Source organism: Engystomops pustulosus, chromosome 9 (genome assembly GCF_040894005.1).
Source record: "Engystomops pustulosus chromosome 9, aEngPut4.maternal, whole genome shotgun sequence".
Taxonomy (NCBI): domain Eukaryota; kingdom Metazoa; phylum Chordata; class Amphibia; order Anura; family Leptodactylidae; genus Engystomops; species Engystomops pustulosus.
Genome location: NC_092419.1, coordinates 28,566,035 through 28,582,816, shown reverse-complemented (window position 1 = coordinate 28,582,816; position 16,782 = coordinate 28,566,035).

Sequence of the window (16,782 nt, the reverse complement as noted above, 5' to 3'; positions counted from 1 at the left end):
AGTAGCCATCTCTCACAGGGGTAGCCCAGTAGCCATCTCTCACAGGGCTAGCCCAGGTAGCCATCTCTAACAGGGGTAGCCCAGGTAGCCATCTCTCACAGGGGTAGCCCAGGTAGCCATCTCTCACAGGGGTAGCCCAGGTAGCCATGTGAGAGATGGCCCAGTAGCCATCTCTCACAGGGGTAGCCCAGTAACCATCTCTCACAGGGGTAGCCCAGGTAGCCATCTCTCACAGGGGTAGCCCAGTAGCCATCTCTCACAGGGCTAGCCCAGGTAGCCATCTCTCACAGGGGTAGCCCAGGTAGCCATCTCTCACAGGGCTAGCCCAGTAGCCATCTCTCACAGGGGTAGCCCAGGTAGCCATCTCTCACAGGGGTAGCCCAGCAGCCATCTCTTACAGGGCTAGCCCAGGTAGCCATCTCTCACAGGGGTAGCCCAGGTAGCCATCTCTCACAGGGCTAGCCCAGTAGCCATCTCTCACAGGGCTAGCCCAGGTAGCCATCTCTCACAGGGGTAGCCCAGTAGCCATCTCTCACAGGGCTAGCCCAGGTAGCCATCTCTCACAGGGGTATTCCTAAGATTATTAATGAATTGGGGCTGTAACTAAATGTGTGTGTGGGGGGGGGGGCTATTTCAAACTAGGTCTGTGGCGGCTACTACAAGTGTGTGGCGGGAAAAGTATGTGGAGGGGCTACTTCTACTACAAGTATGTGGAGGGGCTACTACTACTCCCAGTATGTGGAGGGGCAGCTACTACAAGTATATGGAGGGACTACTACTACAAGTATGTGGAGGGGCTACTACTACTACAAGTATGTGGAGGGGCAACTACTACAAGTATGTGGAGGGGCTACTACTACTACAAGTATGTGGAGGGGCTACTACTACAAGTATGTGGAGAGGCTACTACTACTACAAGTATGTGGAGGGGCAACTACTACAAGTATGTGGAGGGGCAACTACTACAAGTATGTGGAGGGGCTACTACTACTACAAGTATGTGGAGGGTCTACTACTACTACAAGTATGTGGAGGGGCAACTACTACATGAGATGTAGCAGTGCTGTGAGTGTCAATGGGGGTCATTTACTAAGGGCCCGATTCGCGTTTTCCCGACGTGTTACCCGAATATTTCCGATTTGCGCCGATTTTCCCTGTATTGCCCCGGGATTTTGGTGCACGGGATCGGATTGTGGCGCATCGGCGCCGGCTTGCGCGCGACGGAAATCGGGGGTGTGGCCGAACGAAAACCCGACGTATTTGGAAAAACCGCCGCATTTAAAAACTGAAAAAGTGTCGCTTGGGAAGCGCTTACCTTCACCTGGCCCGAGGTGGTGCATTCCAGCGCGTTGAGATGATTTTCAGCGCAGCAGCGCCACCCGGTGGACGGCGGAGGAACTACCTTCATAGATCCCGGCCGGACCCGAATCCTGTGCAGAGAAGCGCCGCTGGATCGCGAATGGGACGGGTAAGTAAATCTGCCCCATTGTGTTTAATACCCATCCCATGGATCTCATCATCTCTGATCTGTCTCATCTCTCTTTTTCTATGTGTCAGATACTAGTGAAGAGAAAGGGATCATAAAGTGTCTGCTTAGAGAGTCTCCACCTACAACCTAGAGTTTTCAACTGAACATTACTGAGTGATAGGAGCTAAAACAGCAATAAAACTGAGTAAACCTGTAAACTGAGGGGTTAGAAATGATCTTTATTGTGTAAACATCACTAGGGGATTGAAATTTGAGAACTTTTTTTATGGGCAAACCCCTTTAAATAAGAAAAAGCAATTACATGGAGCGTCATACTAAAATGTATAAAAGTTATTTGTGACCTCAAACACAAACTTAATAGGGTAAAACTTAAAGGAATGTTTCAAGCAAGAAACAGTGAAACTACTACCACAAGAGGGCAGCAAAGGGTTTTGGAATAAGGGAAGAGAAAGGGAGGAAGACATGAAGAAGAAAGAGAAAGAGACAGAAGGAGATGACGGGTGTGAGAGATATAAAAGAAGGGGTAGTCAAGCCACATAATAAATAACAGAGGGACTCCCAGCCATGACATCCGTAAACGTGTTACAGCTCTTGACACAAGTACACAAGAGCCCTTCCAGAACCTATTAAGGTCCTCCAAAGATCTTTAAACTGACGAACTGAAAGCCAACAAAAGACTGTCTCAGTCTTTCCTATGCAGAGCAGCCACGGTGGTCACTCACCACGTGTGGGACAGCTACACACTTTTTAAAAAAAAACATTGTTGCATGGATTTTTTTTTATAGATGTCCATTCAGGATTTCTTGTGGATCACAATTGGAAAATGAACATGCTGTAGAATTTCAACATGGAATAAAATACAAACCGCGAACATGTGAATTGGAAAGTTGTACTGAATTACACAGCAGACTTCAATGTGCACATATTGGGGCTCATTTACTTACCCGGTCCAGCGGCGCGTTTTTCCGACGAGGATTCGGGTTCTGCCGAGATTCCCTAAGGTCGTTGCGCCCGATGTCCACCAGGTGTCGCTGCTGCGTTGAGGTCCGCTGGAGTTCACCTTCTTCTCTTCGGTGCATGTAAATTCTTTTTTAAATACCGCGTTTTCTCTGAATTCGTCGGGTTTTCCGACGGCCACGTCCCCCGATTTCCGTCATGTGTGCAAGCCGGCACCGATGCAACACAATCCGCGTGCGCCAAAAAACCAGGGGCAATTCAGGGAAAAAACGGCGCAAATCGGTAATATTGGGGCAGATTTACTTACCCGGTCCGTTCACGATCCAGCGGCGCGTTCTCTGCACTGGATTCGGGTCCGGCCGGGATTCATCAAAGCAGTTCCTCCGCCGTCCACCAGGTGGCGCTGCTGCGCTGAAGTCCGCTGGAATGCCTCGAAATACACCAGCCTATCCAGGATGAAGGTGAGTGAAATTTTCGCGACACAATTTTTTTTTTAAATGCGGCGGTTTTTCCGAATCCGTCGGGTTTTCGTTCGGCCACGCCCCCCGATTTCCGCCGCGTGCATACCGGCGCCGATGCGCCAAATTCGGATCGCGTGCACCAAAAACCCAGGGCAATTCAGGTGAAATCGGCGCAAATCGGAAATATTCGGGTAACACGTCGGGAAAACGCGAATCGGGCCCTTAGTAAATGACCCCCATTCAGGAAACCCCGCGATTTGGACCCTTAGTAAATGAGCCCCAATCTGCCCTGTGTGTTAGGACAGTCAGCTGTGAATGAAAATTGACAAAATGACCTGACAATGCATCTACCTGTCCAATATACTCATCGCCTTATCTTTTCTATAAAATAATTTGGCTTAAACTGTAACTTTTATGGCAAGTCTTAAGTATACACCATAAAGACAGACTCATCTAAGACAGTATACATATTACATGCACCATCAACATCAGCTCTGAGAAGATACAATGCCAGGGGAAGTTCTGTCGGCCGCTGTATCTAAATACAAATGATAAGAAGATAATTTCTGACAAATACGGGGACAAGTATTATCGTATCTGCCAAAAAAAAAAAAAGAGAAATCACGGCATTTTTTTTGGCGCAGATTTGTTGCGCATCATTTATAAGGAGTTTGTGCCAGAAATAACAGATGTTTCCGACTATCTTGACTCCTCCGGGGTTTTTTGGCGCAAGTGGGCGTGGCCTAACTTTTCCACATTATCCGTCACATTTTCATGTATTTTGCTGGCAAGTTTTATGACGCATTAATTACTAACAGTATTAATTTAATACATCGGGCTGTGCTTTCTGGAGACTGATCTCCGATGCCGACAGTCGTGCTTGCGCCAGAATTAGTAAATCTCTCCCACAGAGGTGTTTATAATTACTCCAACAGGGATGATAAACACAGTGATGTCACAGTATAAGAATAATACACACAGTGATGTCACAATACAGGGATAATACACACAGTGATGTCACAGTACAGAGATAATACACACAGTAATGTCACAGTACAGGGATAATACACACAGTGATGTCACAGTACAGGGATAATACACACAGTGATGTCACGGTACAGACATAATACACACAGTGATGTCACACTACAGAGATAATACACACAGTGATGTCACAGTGCAGGGATAATACACACAGTGATGTCACAGTACAGGGATAATACACACAGTGATGTCACAGTACAGGGATAATACACACACAGTGATGTCACAGTACAGGGATAATACACACACAGTGATGTCACAGTACAGAGATAATACACACAGTGATGTCACAGTGCAGGGATAATACACACAGTGATGTCACAGTACAGGGATAACACACACAGTGATGTCACAGTACAGGGATAATACACACAGTGATGTCACAGTACAGGGATAATACACACACAGTGATGTCACAGTACAGGGATAATACACACACAGTGATGTCACAGTACAGAGGTAATGTACACAGTGATGTCACAGTACAGGGATTATACACACAGTGATGTTACAGCACAGGGATAATACACACAGTGATGTCACAGTGCCGGGAAAATACACACAGGGATGTCACAGTGCAGGGATAATACACACAGTGATGTCACAGTACAGGGATAATACACACAGTGATGTCACAGTGCAGGGAAAATACACACAGCGATGTCACAGTACAGGGATAATACACCCAGTGATGTCACAGTACAGAGGTAATGTACACAGTGATGTCACAGTACAGGGATAATACACACAGTGATGTCACAGTACAGAGATAATATGCATAGTGATGTCACAGTGCAGGGAAAATACACACAGGGATGTCACAGTACAGGGATAATACACACAGTGATGTCACAGTACAGGGATAATACACACAGTGATGTCACAGTACAGGGATAATACACACACAGTGATGTCACAGTACAGAGGAAATGTACACAGTGATGTCACAGTACAGGGATAATTCACACAGTGATGTCACAGTACAGAGATAATACGCATAGAGATGTCACAGTGCAGGGAAAATACACACAGGGATGTCACAGTACAGAGGTAATACATACAGTGATGTCACAGTGCAGGGATAATACACACAGGGATGTCACAGTACAGGGATAATACACACAGTGATGTCACAGTACAGGGATAATACACACACAGTGATGTCACAGTACAGAGGTAATACATACAGTGATGTCACAGTGCAGGGATAATACACACAGGGATGTCACAGTACAGAGGTAATGTACACAGTGATGTCACAGTACAGGGACAATACACACAGTGATGTCACAGTACAGAGATAATACACATAGTGATGTCACAGTTCAGGGAAAATACACACAGTGATGTCACAGTACAGGGATAATACACACAGTGATGTCACAGTACAGATATAGTACACAAAGTGATGTCACAGTACAGAGATAATACACACAGTCACAGTACAGAGGTAATGTACACAGTGATGTCACAGTACAGAGATAATACACACAGTGGTGTCACAGTACAGAGATAATACACACAGTGGTGTCACAGTACAGGGATAATACACACAGTGGTGTCACAGTGCAGGGAAAATACACACAGTGATGTCACAGTACAGGGATAATACACACAGTGATGTCACAGTACAGAGATAGTACACAAAGTGATGTCACAGTACAGAGATAATACACACAGTCACAGTACAGAGATAATACACACAGTGATGTCACAGTACAGGGATAATACACACAGTGATGTCACAGTACAGGGATAATACACACAGTGATGTCACAGTACAGGAGTAATACACACAGTGATGTCACAGTACAGGGATAATACACACAGTGATGTCACAGTACAGGGATACTACACACTGATGTCACAGTACAGGGATAATACACACAGTGATGTCACAGTACAGGGATAATACACACAGTGATGTCACAGTACAGGGATACTACACACTGATGTCACAGTACAGGGATAATACACACAGCGATGTCACAGTACAGGGATACTACACACAGTGATGTCACAGTACAGGAATAATACACACAGTGATGTCACAGTACAGGGATAAGTTTAAGTTTACAGTGTCCTCTTCATTGGAGTATTATGGAAGCAGTGAGATTCGAAATTGCAGTGTGCTGTAATTGTCTGCGAATTATCACAAATAACTAGTTGTCACGGTATAGAAGGGGGTGCAGACCGTAACTTCACACCCAACCCCTTATTACTTACCTAATAAGCCTAGCAAACTGTAATGGCCAGGGACATCTGGTTGATATTCCCTACTGTGATTATTAGGAATTGACATAGGATCAAGGTAACTCCACATGGGAGAGGTCCAAGGTCAGGTACACAGAGATCAGGCTGGGGGGGGGGGGGTACACAGTTACAGGAACAGGGAATAGGAAACAGACAGATGTACCACTGGTCACAGAAGAAGCAATAACCATCCCTGAGTGAACTGAGCCTTAGCAATTTTTCCAGCCCCTGGATGCCATCGCTAGCAACAGGCTATGCCTTTTAAACTCAACCCCCTCAACTCAACTCCACAAACAGAGCCAACTCCACCACCCAGGTTTCCAGAGGACAGACCTTGCGTGAGATCAGAAAGCTCTGAATTGAGCAGCCAGAATCCATACCTAGGATTCTGACACTAGATTTATTGGGGGACACTTAGCACTGCTTCTACACTAGTTTTATTTCATCGCAATATCTTGCAGTTTGATTCTCGCAACTACGCCACCTCCATATCATGTGGGCATAGCCCCCCCCCCTTCCCCAATGGGTTTTACACCAATCAGACATTTTTGGCGCTTGCAATTGATATATCATACATGTGTTTCATCAGTAAATCCCTTTAGAGTAATGTAAATGCAATATGCCTTGCAGTGTATTTATTTTGGGCAGGAATCGCTGCATTTATATACAGTAATATGTAAATGGCTTTATCCTTCCTCTCACAATGTAAGTATTAACCATTCCTGCTGCTCAGAAGATAAGCCGACGGAGTCACGCAGACACAATCTGGTACCTAGAGATGGAATGGGAGACGATTACTGGATTAATCCTTTCGTGTAGGGGGTTATTTCGGAAGGTTTTGTATCCTGAGCAAATTTTTTACTGCTTGGAAGGCTGAATTTAATAGTTTTAATCCTAGTCTCTTGGATTTTGCATTTTTCAATCATTTATTTTTAACCCTCATTAAACGGGTTATGCCACAAGAAATATAGATGTGTAATATAGGGGTGTCCAGATATTACAATATCTAATCCAGGGGTCAGGAACCTTTTTGGCCGAGAGAGCCATGAACGCCACATGTTTTAAAATGTAATTCCTTTAGAGCCGTGCAATATGCACATGTCGTCCCAGTAGATAGGTAGCCCCAGCACATGACCCCCAGGAGATAGTAGCCCCAGCACATGACCTCCTGGAGATAAGTAGCCACAGCACATGACCCCCAGGAGATAGGTAGCCACAGCACATGACCCCCAGGAGATAGGTAGACACAGCACATGACCGCCAGGAGATAGGTAGCCACAGCACATGACCCCCAGGAGATAGGTAGCCACAGCACATGACCCCGAGGAGATAGGTAGCCACAGCACATGACCCCCGGGAGATAGGTAGCCACAGCACATGACCCCCAGGAGATAGTTAGCCACAGCACATGACCCCCGGGAGATAGGTAGCCACAGCACATGACCCCCAGGAGATAGGTAGCCACAGCACATGACCCCGAGGAGATAGGTAGCCACAGCACATGACCCCCGGGAGATAGGTAGCCACAGCACATGACCCCCAGGAGATAGTTAGCCACAGCACATGACCCCCGGGAGATAGGTAGCCACAGCACATGACCCCGAGGAGATAGGTAGCCACAGCACATGACCCCCAGGAGATAGGTAGCCACAGCACATGACCCCCAGGAGATAGGTAGCCACAGCACATGACCCCCGGGAGATAGGTAGCCACAGCACATGACCCCCGGGAGATAGGTAGCCACAGCAAATGACCCCCAGAAGATAGGTAGCCACAGCACATGACCCCCAGGAGATAGGTAGTCACAGCACATGACCCTCAAGAGATAGGTAGCCACAGCACATGACCCCCAGGAGATAGGTAGTCACAGCCAGGGCAGCCATCAGGAAATTCGGGGCCCCATACAGCAAAAGTGTCTGGGCCCCAACACACCCCAAAACCGAACAAGCCTCCTGCCCCCCGCAGTGACCTTTCACAAACAGGGTTTGAGGCCTGTTGCTACGACAAGGCACACTCTTCTGGTAGATTGCCAATAGGAGTCATACTTTTGGTCAAGTATATTTATTATAGTGCAAATATGGCATCAAAAACTAAAGCATGGTGAACAGTAAACATATAAAAGTGTTTAACAGACAACATATAACAAATATAACATTATAAAGTGCAATTGCTAGGGCCGCCACTATCTTTTAATGTTTTAATAAAGAATTGTGTTAATTACCAGTGGGGGTGCTCCAGTGCACCTAAGGGCTCTTTACGTCACCCTGCCACCAGTCCTGAGGTAATCTGAAGTCCTGGTACCTGTGCCTGCTCAGCAACCTCTGTGAATCACTGCATAAGGGTCAGGACTTCATATTTCCTCAGAACCAATGGGCAGGAAAAGAAGGAGCGTTCATTGCATGCCCCAAGGAAACCTAAAGTCCCTGCACCTGCACACTGATTCACAGAGGCTGCTGAGCAGGCACAGGTATCGGGATTTCGGATCACCGCAGTCCGCAGGACTGGCCGCTGGGTGACATAAGGAGCCCTTAGGTGCACTGGAGCACTCCCACTGCTCCTAAGCTGGTAATTAACATAATTCTTTATAAAAGCATTAAAGGATAACCATAGAGGCCATTTTGATGGAACTTACAGTGCTGAAGTCAGGGTCATCAGGTGCATAGCATGATACTTTCAGGTACTATGCTGTGCACCTGGTGCTCGATTCCCTTTAAACAAGGGATATATATAAAGACAAAATACTCATGTACCACACTATAAAAATAACTTTATTAGATGCATGCATCTATAAGTGTGTAGTCACAAGAATGCCAATAAATAAGCATCAGCATTCAATGGATAAAGTAAATGCAACAATGTTTATAAATATATGTAAACTTCACCATAGGTGTAAACAAAAAATTAAACCAACTCAAATCACTTTGAGCCTCTATTGCAACAAACAGTTGGTCCCAGCAGCTCCAAAAAAGTGTACAGTTGGTGCAACATGGTCCTTGTGCTGACTGCATCACAAGGACTGCACTTCTCACATCATAACCCATATATGATGCAGGGAGCTCTGAGCACTTGGAGCTGCAGTGAACTGTAATGACATCGTTTGTCTTTACAGTGCACTGCCACTCCAAGCACTGTGGAATTCCTTGCATTATAACTGGCTTAGGGTGCAGTCCTTGTGACGCGGTCAGCAAGGACCATGTTCTACAAACTATACTCTGGCCTGAAGCCACATCAGCTAGATCTTGGCAAAGTAACCGCAAATTCAGATTCACGGAGCAATCAGTCTTCTTACTTTCAGATTTGCAAAATCTTTTATCAAATTCCGCTACCTGTTCAGAAAATGCTGAAAACTTTACTAACAATTAACATCCCTACAGACAGCTCCCTGACACTGTGTGACTGACTACAGGATCTGGGAGTCATTAGTGGCATCTAGTACCTTATAGATGACAATCTCTTCCATCAGGAGGACTTTATTCCGGGTTCTCCAATCCATGACGTATCACAGGTGAATTCACAGCCGGATATCTTCAGCTCCGTGCAGCATCTCCACCCGGCGTCCCTAAAAATACCACAGTCACTTACAGTATAAAGTCTCCTGGATAACAACACTGCGCTCCTAAATAACCCTCACAACACAAGTGACCGCACACTACCCCACATAGAACACATCCCCTCATTATTGATATGCTGCCCCCCCCCCACAATGATTTATTTGATATGCCCCCCCCCCACAATGAATAAAATGATATGCCGCCCCCTCCCCCACAAGGAATGAAATGATATGCCGCCCCCCACAATAAATTAAATGATATGCCGCCCCCCACAATGAATTAATTGATATGCCGTCCCCCCCCACAATGGATTAAATGATATGCTGCCCCCCCACAATGGAATAAATATGCTGCCCCCCACAATGAATTAAATGATATGCCGCCCCCCCCCACAATGGATTAAATAATATGCTGCCCCCCCCCACAATGGATTAAATAATATGCTGCCCCCCACAATGGATTAAATGATGTGCTGCCCCCCCACAATGGAATAAATGATATGCCGCCCCCCCCCCACAATGGATTAAATAATATGCTGCCCCCCCCCACAATGGATTAAATAATATGCTGCCCCCCCCCACAATGGATTAAATGATATGCTGCCCCCCACAATGAATTAAATGATATGCTGCCCCCCACAATGAATTAAATGATATGCTGCCCCCCCCCCACAATGAATTAAATGATATGCTGCCCCCCCCACAATGAATTAAATGATATGCTGCCCCCCCCACAATGGATTAAATGATATGCTGCCCCCCCACAATGAATTAAATGATATGCCGCCCCCCACAATGGATTAAATGATATGCTGCCCCCCCCCACAATGGATTAAATGATATGCTGCCCCCCCCACAATGGATTAAATGATATGCTGCCCCCCCCCACAATGGATTAAATGATATGCTGCCCCCCCACAATGGAATAAATGATATGCTGCCCCCCCACAATGGAATAAATGATATGCTGCCCCCCCCCCCACAATAGAATAAATGATATGCTGCCCCCCCCCCCCAATGGAATAAAATGATGTGCTGCCCCCCCCACAATGGAATAAATGATGTGCTGCCCCTCCACACTGAATTATTTAATATGCTGCCTCCTCCCCCACCATGAATTATATAATGTTCTGCCCCCATATTTTAATAAGCCCCCACCATGTTTTTACTGCTATTTGATTTAAAAAAAAAAAAACTCGTACTCACCTCAGGCTCCCACATCTTCTTTCTTCAGCCCGCGGCCAGGCAGGAAAGGGTGCGCGGCCGCGTGATGACGTCATCGCGCGGCCGCGCATCCTAATTCATGGAGCGATGTGGCCGGAAGACAACCCCGGCGCACATCGCTCCAGTAATAGTGCTCGAGCGGCCGTTTCCGGCCGCATCGAGCACTATACAGTGACGGGCAGGAGCTTCCGGTCCGGACGGACGGAGGTCCCTGCCCGTCTACCGTGGAGAGTGTCGGGGCCTGCCGGGGCCCCAGCAGGAGCATGAATATCGGCGCTATTGGAGCGCCAGGACGGGGGCCCCCAACCAATAAATCCGGATCCGGGGGCCCGGCGCTAGCGCTCCAATAGCGCCAATGATGATCCGGCTCTGCTCATGGCAGATGCGGCCCTGCGGGCCCCCCCCTAGTGTCTTAGAGTCCGGGCCCCATAGGGCAGTACCAGTTGTACTGCCCTATCGGCGGCCCTGGTCACAGCACATGACCCTCAAGAGATAGCTAGCCACAGCACATGACCCCCAGGAGATAGGTAGCCACAGCACATGCTCCTCTGTGTCACACTAAGTAATCAGCGCTATCTGTATATTAGACAGACACAATGCTGATCACTATTTATTGAAGATTTGTCTGTGAGCCAAAGGCAGCCATCAAAAGAGCCACATCTGGCTCCCGAGCCATAGGTTCCCTACCCCTGATCTAATCAGTAGAAACTCCAGTCCAACATAAACATGGGGGATGGAGCCATAAGCAGTGAGCTCCATACCGTGTATAGTGGCCAGAAGCGGTAACTACAGCTGCAACCCCTATTCAGTCAAAGGTAGTGGTTGCTGGAGTTACAGCTTCTGTAACCACAAAGAGAACAATGCTTTATTGTTATGATTGGATAAACAGCTATTACCTCTATGGGCCTTCGATTGGGGTTTCTGGACAACCTCATTAAATTCAGTCCACCGTTAGCAACACAAGAGGGATCTCAAAGTAAGCCACAAAAGCAACAGCTAACACTTGTAAAAGATAACTTTGTGTGAATGACTGCTTCCACTGATGCAACAAAATGTAACAGGTATTTTAGGAACAGAGGCAGTCCCCGGGTTACGTACAAGATAGGGTCCGGAGGTTTGTTCTTAAGTTGAATTTGTATGTAAGTCGAAACTGTATATTTTATAATTGTAGATCCAGACAAAAAAAAATTGGCCCCAGTGACAATTGGAGTTTAAACATTTTTTGCTGTAATGGGACCAAGGATTATCAGTAAAGCTTCATTACAGACACCTTACAGCTGATCATTGCAGCCTGGGACTATAGTAACATCTAGAGAGGTCACCAGAGGTCAGAGGGGTCTGTCTGTATCTAAGGGTTGTCTGTAAGCCGGCTGTCCTTAAGTAGGGGACCTCCTGTAATGTTAGAATAGCGCCACCTGCAGTTTCACTGTTATCAATAAAAAATACAACATTTCACAGATATATTTCCAACCTGTTTCTATTATTCTCCTGTCTGACGTTGCGCGGAGCTGCTCTCTTCCTCCAGCCCCGACTCTTGCATTCCAAGATAAGCTCACATAAACTCTGATGCCTGCTATCTATAAGAGACCAGCGCTGGAACCAGTTGGAGGTGAGCATAATTCATATGTATATGCCTGTATCCTTGTGTTTGTGTGTATATATATATATATATATATATATATATATATATATATATATGGGGGGGGGGGGAGGCCGCTGATGGACATGTTATTAGTGAGTGGAGGCCCTGCTTAGCATGTTATTATTGAGGGGAGGCTGCTGCTGAACATGTTATTAGTGGAGGGAGGCCACTGCTGGACATGTTATTAGTGAGGGGAGGCTGCTGCTGGACATGTTATTAGTGAGAGGAGGCCGCTGCAGGACATGTTATGAATGAAGGAAGGCCACTGCTGGACATGATATTAGTGAGGGGAGGCCCCTGATGGACATGTTATTAGTGAGTGGAGGCCGCTGCTGAGCATGTTATTATTGAGGGGAGGCTGCTGCTGAACATGTTATTAGTGAGGGGAGGCCACTGCTGAACATGTTATTAGTGGAGGGAGGCCACTGCTGGACATGTTATTAGTGAGTGTGGCCGCTGCTGGACATGTTATTAGTGGAGGGAGGCCGCTGCTGGACATGTTATTAGTGAGTGGAAACCACTGATGGACATGTTATTAGTGAGATGAGACCACTGCTGGACATGTTATTAGTATGGGGGAGTCCACTGCTGGTACATGTTATTAGTGAGGGGAGGCCACTGCTGGACATGTTATTAGTGAGGGGAGGCTACTGCTGGACATGTTACTAGTGAGGGGAGGCCACTGCTGGACATGTTATTAGTGATAGGAGGCCACTGCTGGACATGTTACTAGTGAGGGGAGGCTACTGCTGGACATGTTATTAGTGAGTGGAGACCACTGATGGACATGTTATTAGTGAGAAGAGGCCACTGCTGTACATGTTATTAGTGAGGGGAGGTCGCTGCTGCGACATTTTATTAGTTAGAAGAGGCCACTGCTGTACATGTTATTAGTGAGGGGAGGTCGCTGCTGCGACATTTTATTAGTTAGAGGAGGCCGCTGCTGGACATGATATTAGTGAGAGGAGACCACTGCTGGACATGTTATTAGTTAGAGGATTCACACAGATTTCGCAGAGCTACACATATCTTGCCAAATCATGAGTTATCTGCTTAAGGTCGAAAAATATTCTTTCTTCCAAAATCAGCGCCACACCTTGCAACACCATGAGTAGTGCGTGGTATTGCAACAAAGGTCCATTCATCTCTATACAAAGGAGTTACAATACAGGCACAAACTATAGTCAGGTCTTGCGCTGTTTTTGGAATAAAGCAGCATTGTTTTCCAACATGCACTATACAGACGGTCCCCTACTTAAGAAAACCTGACTTACAGGGGACCCCTAGTTACAAACGGACCTCTGGATGTTAGTAATTCACTATACTTTTGCCTTAGGCTACAATAAACAACTATAATAATTATCAAAGATGTCTGCAATTAAGTCTTGTTTTTAATCCTGGTTCCGATGACGATCCAACATTTTTAAAATCCAATTGTCAAAGAGACCAAAAAAAAAATTGGCTGGGGTTACAATGATAAAATATACAGTTCTGACTTACATACAAATTCAACTTAAGAACAAACCTACAGACCTGCTTGTATCATTCTGCATCATCAGGGAATCCCCATTATATCATTAGGGCATTACTGATGTCACAAGTTTTCTTTTGCCAAGTTTTCTACTGCATTTATAATCACAGCACACAATTGTGAGCCATTAGCATCCGATTTTTGATTTCAGTGACAGGGAACTGATTACCTTAAATCCCTCTGGCATCACAGAATACAGCCGTCACATTGACAATGATAACAATGATGATGTGATGTGTAGAATATGGATGTGTTTGGATAGACATGTTTTCTCACACTCTGTTCTATAGGATGTCATCAAATACACCAAATGAGCAAGCCGTTACTTTCCTACACCACAAGCCATTGCATACCGTTTTTCGGGCCCTGTCTCACTGTCCCACCCGGCAGGAAGTATGTGTCACGACATCAGCTCTGTCAGCATCCTTGGACACAGACAAAGCTGATTGCTGTGATAACAGGCAGGTAGTGACATCATGTGACTTTATCTCCCAACTTTTGGGCTAGAGAAAGAGGGACAGAATCCGGGACGATTGAGAGCCATGATGTGATTATGTCATACCTACCTGCCGGCTTCAATGCTACCTACAGCAGAAGTGAAGATAGGAGTTGCTGCAGGGGGAACTGGGAAAGGTACCATATATACTCGAGTCAAGCCTAGTTTTTCAGCACAAAAAATGCGCTGAAAACCCAAACTCGGCTTATACTCAAGTAAAAAAAATATAGGTTTTACCAGGTTTTTGTGGTAAAATTAGGGGCCTTGCCTTATACTTGGGTCGGCTTATACTCGAGTTTATAAGGTACGTTTATATGTGTGGGTTTTTTTTTTTTATTTTACTGTGGGACACAATAGGAGGGGTTACTGCTGGGAAAAGTGTAGAAGGGGAACTGCTTGGAGGCACAATAAGAGGGGGAACTTCTGGGGGGCATTAAGAGAGGGAGAAATATTGGGTGGGGCACTAGAAGAGGGGGAACTGCTAGGGGGCATTATAAGAGGGAGAGCTGGTGGGGGGCACTATAAGAACACAGCTGTGTGCTGTCAAATGTGCCTTGCTGGAACGTTGAGAGAGAGCTCTGTTACATCATTGAGCACTTCATGTCATGTGACCAGGGTGATGTCATCTCGGGTCCTTTAGCCAGTATCATTAACATCTACCAAATGTATGTATCTGTTTACATGAAATCACAGCATGACTCCATGTACTTCTACTCCTCCCCATCCTCAATAACGAGACGTGCATCTGTGTGACATCACACAACCAGGGATATAAAGAGCCGTGCACCTCTGTAACATCACATGACCAGAGGTATAACAAGCTATGCACCCATATGACATCACTTGACCATTGACAGATTTCTATCCACAGGAAGTAAAAAATGAAGCTTCCTGTTTGTTATAAAACACAGTTCTGATTACTCTCTATACTACTAATGAGCTGTGCACCTGTGTGACATCACATGACCATGGAAAGATTTATAGTCACAGGAAGTAAAAATGAAACGTCATATAGAATGAAATAAGCGGTCTAGAAAACTGAATTGATATACACTCACCGGCCACTTTATTAGGTACACCTGTCCAACTGCTCGTTAACACTTAATTTCTAATCAGCCAATCACATGGCGGCAACTCAGTGCATTTAGGCATGTAGACATGGTCAAGACAATCTCCTGCAGTTCAAACCGAGCATCAGTATGGGGAAGAAAGGTGATTTGAGTGCCTTTGAACGTGGCATGGTTGTTGGTGCCAGAAGGGCTGGTCTGAGTATTTCAGAAACTGCTGATCTACTGGGATTTTCACACACATACATCTCTAGGGTTTACGGAGAATAGTCCGAAAAAGAAAAAACATCCAGTGAGCAGCAGTCCCAGGGGGTGGAAATGCCTTGTTGATGCCAGAGGTCAGAGGAGAATGGGCAGACTGGTTCGAGCTGATAGAAAGGCAACAGTAACTCAAATCGCCACACGTTACAACCAAGGTAGGCAGAAGAGCATCTCTGAACGCACAGTACGTCGAACTTTGAGGCAGATGGGCTACAGCAGCAGAAGACCACACCGGGTGCCACTCCTTTCAGCTAAGAACAGGAAACTGAGGCTACAATTTGCACAAGCTCATCGAAATTGGACAGTAGAAGATTGGAAAAACGTTGCCTGATCTGATGAGTCTCGATTTTGCTGCGACATTCGGATGGTAGGGTCAGAATTTGGCGTCAACAACATGAAAGCATGGATCCATCCTGCCTTGTATCAACGGTTCAGGCTGGTGGTGGTGGTGGCATGGTGTGGGGAATATTTTCTTGGCACTCTTTGGGCCCCTTGGTACCAATTGAGCATCGTTGCAACGCCACAGACTACCTGAGTATTGTTGCTGACCATGTCCATCCCTTTATGACCACAATGTACCCTGTAACATCTGATGGCTACTTTCAGCAGGATAATGCGCCATGTCATAAAGCTGGAATCATCTCAGACTGGTTTCTTGAACATGACAATGAGGTCACTGGACACAAATGGCCTCCACAGTCACCAGATCTCAATCCAATAGAGCATCTTTGGGATGTGGTGGAGCGGGAGATTTGCATCATGGATGTGCAGCCGACAAATCTGCGGCAACTGTGTGATGCCATCATG